Source organism: Giraffa tippelskirchi, chromosome 5 (genome assembly GCF_054371585.1).
Source record: "Giraffa tippelskirchi isolate mGirTip1 chromosome 5, T2T-mGirTip1v1.2.pri, whole genome shotgun sequence".
Taxonomy (NCBI): domain Eukaryota; kingdom Metazoa; phylum Chordata; class Mammalia; order Artiodactyla; family Giraffidae; genus Giraffa; species Giraffa tippelskirchi.
Genome location: NC_137279.1, coordinates 187847458 through 187856757, shown reverse-complemented (window position 1 = coordinate 187856757; position 9300 = coordinate 187847458). Strand labels below are relative to the sequence as shown.

General features: G+C 51.1%; 1 long non-coding RNA gene across 1 annotated transcript; it reads left to right on the top strand.

Moving 5' to 3' along the window:
- Nucleotides 1–485: 485 nt before the first annotated feature.
- Nucleotides 486–7556, top strand: LOC145504873 (uncharacterized). Its single transcript, XR_014052562.1, has 5 exons — nt 486–748; nt 1153–1335; nt 3359–3885; nt 4837–4996; nt 5114–7556. It is a non-coding gene; the product is annotated as an uncharacterized LOC145504873 (long non-coding RNA).
- The last annotated feature ends 1744 nt before the right edge of the window (nt 7557–9300 follow it).

Genomic DNA, 9300 nt, shown 5'->3' with positions numbered 1-9300 from the left:
GGACAGCAGTCGTGTGGGCAGGACGTTTCTGCTGATATCTTGGGGTTAGAATGGGCCACCAAGGCAGTGCTGATGCCAGCAGGCTCCAGAGCCCAGTATCACGAAGGCAAAAGAAGAACAGATGCTGAGCACCCTCTGAAGTCTGCTGACGTTGCAGCTGCCTCGGGTGCAGAGAAATCTGGAGTAGTAATAACAGCCACCTCTTATTGCGGCCTTATTATGTCAGGAACTCACTAAACACTTTGTACTTTTATTTTGCTTCATCTTGGCAGTAGCTCTGGAGCTAGTATCTTAGTCAGACCTCTCTTTATGACGAGAAACAAAGTAGGTCAAGTTCAAGTGCAGATGCTACGAAGTACGTCGGGTTGTTCAGAGAACTGGGGGAAGAACCACAGAAACTAGGGCATCCCCTAGAGCCTGGGGGCCAAAGAAGAGGAGTGAGTCACCATCAGCACACACCCCCATTTCTGCTCCCTCTACCCATTGACTTTCTTCTGTTTCAGAGTGGAGAGTTCTTAAATGCAATGAAAAAGTAGGCAACTTTGGATTCCATCACAAAGTTTCTCCAATTGTACTTTAAGAGTAGATTTTGGAGAAAGATACTCTGTTGTCCTACTTGCATTTGGGGCTCGGTCCTGGGCCAATCCCCTGGCCAGTAGGTCGCCCCTCTAGGACACGCGTCCACTAATGAAAGTGAAGATGTTGGTGCAAGAAGTGGAGGGAGGTACTGGAAAAACACACAGCACAGGTAGGTGTTACCATCGCCCGGGAGAGGTGAGGCACTGAGCCTTGGAGGGGTCACGTGGCTTGCACAGGGACTTGAACCCAGGTGTGCTTGACTCCACACCTTGGATCTCACCCCAACATGCTGGTCTTTGGTCAATGCCCGCTACTGTCTCCCAGACACAGGCTCCTGGGAAAGCCTGTCTGAAAACGAATGGATGAGCACAGGGGTGATGTTTAAAACAGTGTACAACTGGTATGGCCTCAGAGTTGGGTTCATCTTCTAGTGCTTCTGTAATAAATCACCAAAACCTTATTGGCTTCAAACAGCACAAATTTATTATCTAATGGTTTTAGAGGTCAGATATCCCCGAATTGGTCTTGCTGGACTGAAACCCAGGTGTTGGCATGACTGCCTTCCTTCCGCAGAATCCAGAAGCTGGCCTCTTCTGTCGGACTTCTCCGTGGACTCTGTGCCCTTTCTGGCTTCTAGAGACACCCACGTGCCTTGGCTTGTGCCTCTTTCCTCCAATCAGTCTGATCTCTGCTTCGGTCATCACCCCTCCCTCTCTAACTCTGCCCTTCCTGTTTATGACTAAATGGAGCCACCAGGTTAGTGCAGAATCCTCTCCATGGAAAGTGACATAGTCACAGGTTCTGGGGATTAGGAAGTGGCCATCTTTGGGGCTATTATTCCGCCCACCATGGACACTGACCAATCAGAGGACGTCTGTACTGCGGGGGCGTGGATTTGGAGCTTCTGCTAGGCAGGATGCTCCCTGGGTCCCTGGGCTTGCTGTATCCTGGGAAGGTCTGGGGGCAGTGGTCCAGCAAGGGGGATAGGGAGCTTTAGCCAGTGGCTTTTGGCCAACAGGCATGGCGGTATTGGGTTGGCCAAAAATTTCGGTCAGGTTTTTCATAAGATGTTAGAGGCCAAATGAATGAACATTTTGGCCAATGCAATATTTTGGCAGTATGGGGTGGTGTGTTGAGACCACTGAGGGTCAGTTAGCCTGGGTGACAGCCGAATTGCAGGGGTGTCTGTGGAGTGCAGCCACATACACCAGCTGGCAGGTGGTTGAGGGGGGGAGTGGCTGCAAGGGGAAGCCCCAGAATCTTCAGGAAGGAGGGCGGTGCTGAGTCTGGGGCAAGCTTGACACTGCTTCCCCTGGAAGCGGGGGAGAGCGGCCCAGGCTACCCCAGGACTCAGGGAGAGGGGATTAGATGAGGCCAGTCACATTTCAGGTTTGGTCCAGGTGGCCAGGACTGGGTGAGGGACGTGGGAGAGGGAACTGAGAGCAAGGCGGGTCTGGATGGGAGAGGGGCCCAGTCTCCAGACCTTTGGGGTCTTTTCAAGACCGGGGCTCGAGGGGCCAGGACAGCTTAGTTACTTAATGAACAGAGGGGCGCACATGTGAAAAACCAACCAGCAAGCCACCTTTGTCCTGAGAACGAGCAGCTTCTGGAAGGAAGTTGATAGTGAGCCTGCATCCATCTGTCCAGCCGGTCAGACCCACTGAGATCCATCCAGGTAATGACAGCCTGTCCCCAGGGCAGCCAGTCGGCAGCTGCCAGGAAAGGCTCAGGCTGGGACTGTGAGCAGGGATTGATTCTACTGAAGGCTTGGCCTGGGTACCTCTCCCTGGTCCCCTGCCCCCCCTCCCCATCAGTCTGAAGTCCAGGGACTGAGGCAGAGCCTGCTGCACAGGCGGACAATCCCTGCAGCCACACGGGCCTCATGTTTAGAAGGGCCCAAGAGTGGATACAGTAGTGTCCCCCAAAGATCCATGTCCTCACCCCCAGGACCCATGACTGTGGCCTTATATAGAAGCAGAGTTTTTGAAGAGGTGACTAAATTAGAGATCTTGCAATTAAACCATCCTTGATTCAGGAGTGAGGTCCTTATAAGACAGGGGAGGGAGACTGAGATGCAGAGACAGACAGAGAAGGCCATGTGAGGATGGAGACAGAGACTGGAGTGATGCAATCCCAAGCTGAGGACCACCAGCCAACACAGGGAGCCAGGAGAGAAGCGTGGACCAACGAGACCAACTACATACTGACGCTTTGATTTCAGGTGACTTCCGGCCCCCAGAGCTCTGAGGGGATCCAGTTTCTAATGTTTTCCACCCCTTTGTTTGTGGTCATTTGTGACATCAGTCATTGGAGACTAATACAGGTCCTGTGCAGCTCCGATGTTCCTGGGGATTGCTGCCTTGAAGCTCCTACCGCGTTGGAACCAGGACTCCACATGTTCACTTTGCTCTGGGTCCTGCAGATGAAATAACTGGCTCTGGGCTGAGGTTTCCTCCATCAGCAATCACACCACCCCTGCCCCAAACCTGCTCATCAGGATCTCTTCCTAGCAGTGAAGCGTCTCCAGGCATCTGGATGGGTCTTTGATAACCTGCCTCAGCTCAACAGACCTGAAACACTTTTACACTCTTCCAAGCGGGAGGAGTGCATGTGTACTAAATCTCTTCAGTTGTGTCCGACTCTTTGCAACCCCATGGACTGTTGCCCACCAGGCTCCTCTGTCCCTGGGATTCTCCAGGCAAGAATCCTGGAGTAGGTTGCCGTGTCCTCCTCCAGGGGATCTTCCCAGGAGTCGAACCTCTGTCGTTTCTTAATTCAGGTTTTCCTTCTTTGGAGCCGTCTGAGTGTCTGCCCCAGGGGTCATCTGGAGGAGACCACGGCTCTCCTGGCTTCTGATGGTTCACCAGGATGAGCTGCATGCATGCACCATGGACAGATGGCCTCTGTTACTGCCCTCCAGACCCGTTGCCCAGGGCTGGGGGAGGCAGCCTGCACTGAGTCTCCTGGGCACATGCTGTTCCTTCTAAGAGGCCCAAGGAGTGTTTTCTTATGGTGTTTATTGTTGATGTTGTTGTTTACATAAAAGGGACAAATGCCCTCTTTTCTTCCTGTGAGAGCACTAGAAAATTTCTATAAGAGTTTTCAAAACAACTAATCTCCCGCTCGTTTGAACTGGGTTCCAGAGTATGGTGGCTTGTCCTGAATTCCGTCCAGGGAAAGGCCGTGGGCGGTGGTCTTTGTTTTCAAAACTGACACCTCCGCCTCTGCCTGCCTCGATCATGTGTGGAGGCTGAGGTGAAGCTGTACTATCCTCCAGAGAAGTGCCAGGCAAATTGGGAGTCACAGGTAGGTGGTACCTGGCCCAACCTGGGAGGCCTGATTTGGTCCATCTGATCCCCCGTGCGTGTCAAGGCAGCCACACAGACAACCACCCACCCCAACCACAAGCTGGGCAGCCTGGAGAAGCTCAGACGGCTGTGGTGCTATGTGGGCGCTGTAGTGGGTTTCTTCCACAAAACTGTACTCTTGCAAAACCCAAAGCTAAAGGAGAACTAGAAGATGAAATATTTTCCTCTGGGCCCATGACTTCATGGCTAGTCACAAATTCTCCTGGGTTAATATCCTACTGGGTGGGGGGGGGGTGACGGTGGGGGTGGGGGGGTGACGGGGGGGTGGGTAATGGAACAGTTTTCGAAGGCTGGGCCACTCAGGTGGGCACAGCAGTAACTCCATGAGACGGTTTCTGAAGGAGAGACCCACAGAGACCCCTGGACTGAAAGGTGTAATCCTGAATTCAGAGTCTCCGTTGTCCTGCATAGAAATAAACATCCGAAGAGTGGAAGCGTTCACGAATGATGATTGCAAGTTGGGTGTCAGAGGATAAAGGTGTCTTAGGGTGTCTTAGGATAAAGCTAGACTGCATTAGCCCAAGGAGTCTTCCAGCTCTGAAATTCCATGTCTGTGCAGTCATAGAGACTCATTAAGTCAGCCTGTCCACCTTGGGGCAAATTGATCAACACAGGACTTTGGGTTCTAACTTCCATGGCAACCCAGTTTACCCGTGAGTCGTAAAACAAAATAAGCATACCCTCTAATGTTGGCACCCTAATGACTTCTGCCTCTTGTGGAGCACAGGATTCCTGAGTCTCCAAACCATCAATTATGCTCCCTGATCCCAGAATGTAATCAATACTTATTAGGGCAAGTGTCTGCCCGCAGCCTGCTGAACCTAGCGAGTAAAGTATTTATGACCTGACAAACCTGTTCTAACTATTCTCTTTCATCACTTTTTTACAGCCTACCAGCAATGGCTTGAATCTAAAGCTAATCTGTTTTGAGTACAACTTGCAGAATCTATGTTCCAAAAAGCCTGAGATACTTACTTCAAAACTAACATTTAAAATTCATGTGGGAAGATACACATCCTGTCCCCATGGTTCATTTTTAACTGTCTTAGGTAAGTGCCTATTTAACATGAATTTCTCCAACATCTGCCTTAGGCACAGGAACCAGCTCAGGTTCTGAGGGGAGGAGGCAGGGTGGTGAATGACCAGTGTTTTTTTTTTTCTTAAAGGAACGAAAAGATCCTGATGCTGGGAAAGGTTGAGGGCAGAAGGAGAAGAGAGTGACAGAGGATGAGATGGTTGGATGGCATCACTGCCTCAATGGACATGAGTTTGAGCCAGCTCCAGGAGATAGTGAAGGACAAGGAAGCCTGGTGTGCCGCAGTCCATGAAATCACAAAGAGTTGGACATAACTGAGCAACAGAACAACAACTTGAGGGAGGAGCCAAGACAGACAGATCTTTGGTGTAGCCCCCTCAGGATTCCCAGAGCCTTGTTCACGCCCTCCCCCCCATCACCCCTTGCCCACATCTCACAAAGGTTCTCTGTCTTTCTCTCCCTCCCTGCAAGCCCAGGGTCCTTCATGGGCAGACTCTCCTTGTTTCTGTAGCCCCTATATAACCTCAGAATTTGGCAAAAAGGAGGCACTGACTCCATTTAATTGCTCTCAGATGAAGTTCATCTTTTATAAAAGATGTGTAGCTCAAACAGAAATGTGGGTGTAGAGGGATGCTCCAGTTCATTGTCTGCAAAACTTCGCTGCTAAGGATCTCCTCGGATGCTTGTGAAACGCGCATATTAACGGGTCCTCAGAGTTGGTCTGGGAGGACCTCCAGGGGTAGACAGTAAATGGCTGTGGACTGGAGTTGAACTGGGACGAAGACAAGGGACCTGCCTGAAGGACACAGCAGGTCGTAGCCCTGGTGAGACGGCACACATCTGAGGACAGTCGAGGAGCCCGAGGCTGCCCTCCCTCCATGTCCATCCAGGGTCTCCCCAAACTCCGGATGACGTTGTGAATGTCCACATGTGAGTTGCTGTCCATCAAACGGTGACCAGGGGGTGAGAAATGAGGGGACTTGGCTTTTTGCTTCCTTGTATCTTTCAAATGGTTGGTTGGTTGACAGCAGATAGTTCCCAGGGCTTCAGAGAAGATAAGAAATGATCGGATGCTTGTCTTGGTGATGTCAGGTTAAACACGGAATGAACCAGAGCATGCCCAGAATTACCTCCCTCCGCGTACTGTAGGTAGATGATTAGATGTGCGTTTCCCACCACAGTTTGGAGCTGAAGGAAACTCTGAGGACACTGGCTCAGCCTCATGGTGTTGGCGACTTCCCAGTTCTCCTGGGATAGACTGAACTTGACTCTCAGGGCCTGGAGGTGCCCAGCCTTGCCCACTGTACCCACTCCTTGCTCTCTGTTCATCACACAATCTGCTCTTGGTGTAGTGTCTTGAATTCCTGGCTCCTTCCTGCCCCAGGGCCTTTGCACATGCTGTCACCACTGTCCTCTGAGCTCTTCTTCCTTCTCCATGTGTCTCTTCAGCTCTCTGGCAACCTTGACCCATAGAAGGCCTCCTGATGGTCAAGACTCAAGTGCTCTCATGACACTGGTACCCTCTTTCTCAGCACTGAATTCAGCTGCAATCTGCTGCTGCTGGTGGGGCCGTTTGGCTGGTGTCTCTCTAGCAGACCAGGGAGAGCCACATGATGGGAACACTGTCTGCTTTATCCCCTGGTCCCCTTAGCTTCTTGGCTGCTCCTAACTCTCTACAGGTCCTGGTTTTGTCCATGACTGAGGTCCCTCAGGTCACAGGTGAGGAAATCTGAGTCCAAGTGATGAAGGATGCAGCGTTTTGTCCTGAGCCACACAGCCAGGAGGTCAGTAGAGTAATAAGCACAAGTTGGGTTCTCGAGTGCCCAACTCATGCTGATTAATTTAGAACATTGAGCGATTTAACCCTCCCACCGATGTGGATGTAAGTACCATCGTTACCACCTTACAGTTACAGGGGAATAAACTGAGGCTCCGAGAAGGAGAGCCCCCTTCCCAGCCAGGACAGCTCGCTGTGTCTCTCTCAGCCACAACAGGTGCCCTCCGGGCCTGAGGGAGGCTCGGCCGCGTGCAGGCAGGACAGAGGGCTGGGCATTAGCACGGGGGTGGGGAGAAAGAGCCTCTATCACTGAGTGCAGCTCTGGGAATCAAGGGGTGACCCATGCGGCCTTTCCCAGGCCCAAGGCGAGGCTGAGCCCACATGGCAGCCTGCTGACAGCCCTTCCCTCCGATCCTTCCTCCATGACCAATGCCCACCCCCACTCCCATTCACAGTGCTTCCTAGAATCACACCCAAAATAAACTACTCACACTCATAACCTTGAGAATCCAAAGTAGCCCAGAGAAAGGAGGGCAGTAGCTCGCCCAAGGTCACACAATGAGCGAGTATGTAACCAGCATCAGGATCTAGGATCTTCCCCGTTGTGCCCGCCAGCTGGCTCCCACTCTGCTGGGCAGTGATGGTACCACATCGTTGAGATTAAAGGTCACGTCTGGTCGACGGGATAATGCCCCCTTCCCCAAGATGTCCCTGCCACGATCCCCAAGTCCTGTGACCCTGTCTGTTGTATTACGTTGGGGAAGGGAGGGGAGATTAAAGTTACTAATCGACTGACTTTCTTTTTCTTTTGAATATTTTTTTAAGTGGCTGTGTTGGGTCCTATTGTGGCACGCAGGATCTTGCAGTGCAGAAGGCACGCTCTCTCGTTGTGGCATGTGGAGTTGAGCTTAGTTGCTCCACAGCGTGTAAGATCTTAGTTCCTGGACCAGGGATTGAACCCTCATCCCTTGCATTGCAGGGCAGATTCTTAACCCCTGGGTCACTGAGGAAGTCCTCGACTGACTTTAAAGTAGAGAGAGTATCCCTAGTGGCCCAAGGTAATCACAGGGACCTTCTAAAAGGGAGAAGAAGGCAGGACAGGAGAGTCAGACCAACCCAGAGATGCAGCATTGCTGGCTTTGAAGGTGGAGGAGGGGGCCTTCAGCTGAAGAATCTGGGTGGTGTCTAAGAGCTGAAAAAGACAAGAAAACAGAGTCTCTCCCTTGGAGCCTCCAGAAAGGAACGCAGCCAAGCCATCACCTGGAATCTGGCCCAGTGAGGCCAGGGCTGACTTTTAACCTACAGAACTGTAAGACAACTGATGTGTGCTGTTTAAGTCACTATGGTTGAGGTGATTTGTTACAGCAGCAATAGGAATCTAATACAAGCACTTAAAGAAGTTAGCCCCTCATCCCCATGCTTTATGGATAAGCTTCAGGTTTCTTTTTATTATTGTGTGTGTGTGTGTGTTAGTCACTCAGTTGTGACCAGCTCTTTGTGATCCCATGGACCGCAGCCCATCCATGGGATTTCTCAGGCAAGAATACTGGAGGGGGTTGCCATTCCCTACTCCAGGGGAATCTTTCCAACCCAGGGCTTGAATCTGAGTCTCCTGCATCGCAGGTATATTCTTTACTGCTGAGCCACCAGGGAAGCCCAATTGTTATGTCACAGTAGTAAAAAGACGGTTAACCATCTGCCTTCAATGTGGGAGACCCAGGTTCCATCCCTGAGTCGGGAAGATCCCCTGGAGAAGGAACTGGAAACCCATCCCAGTATTCTTGCCTGGAGAGTCCAACGGGCAGAGGAACCTGGCGGGCTGCAGTCCACAGGTTGGCAAAGAGTTGGTTACAACTGAGTGGCTGAACAACAAAAACAACATATCAATTACATCACAGAAAGTCTTGAAGATGTATGTGGCACTGGGTGGACTAACTCTGTCCTGAAAGCATACACCTTGACCATTTAAGCATTTCCAAGCCAGACCCTGGGACATTTTGCAGACAGGCAGAGGAGAGCTTTGTGTGGTCACCTGAGGGCTGAATTTGCATGAGTCTGGTTGGACAAGTTTGCTGTATCACTTCCGTCTGCCCTGTACACTGTTGGGGAAACCACAGAGACGTCGCTGCCCTGATAGCATCAGATCTCAACTGCAAGGTGAAAATGCATGTAAACCATGAGCCTTCTGTGCTGGGGAATGGCTCCCAACTGGGCCTCTGACAGGCATGAGCAGGGGAAAGAAAAAGCAAGTGACTCCTCATCAAAACACACATTTTTAATCCTACTTTAGAAGAATCTTTCCTAGAGGACAGTGGCTAACGGGAACATGCAGTTGCCTAATCATTTGAGGACCTGAAAAGTGATGATGCCTTTTGAGTCGTAAACATTAGGAATTCAATCCATGTGGAGAACCCCTTAACTGCAAGATGAAACTTAAGGAAAATTAGAGCACAGAGGATGAGCCCAGGGGTGTCTTCACAGGGTAACCCTTGGGTGGCATATTCAGGCCACTAGTTTCATGAAGCTGAGAAAAGTGAGAA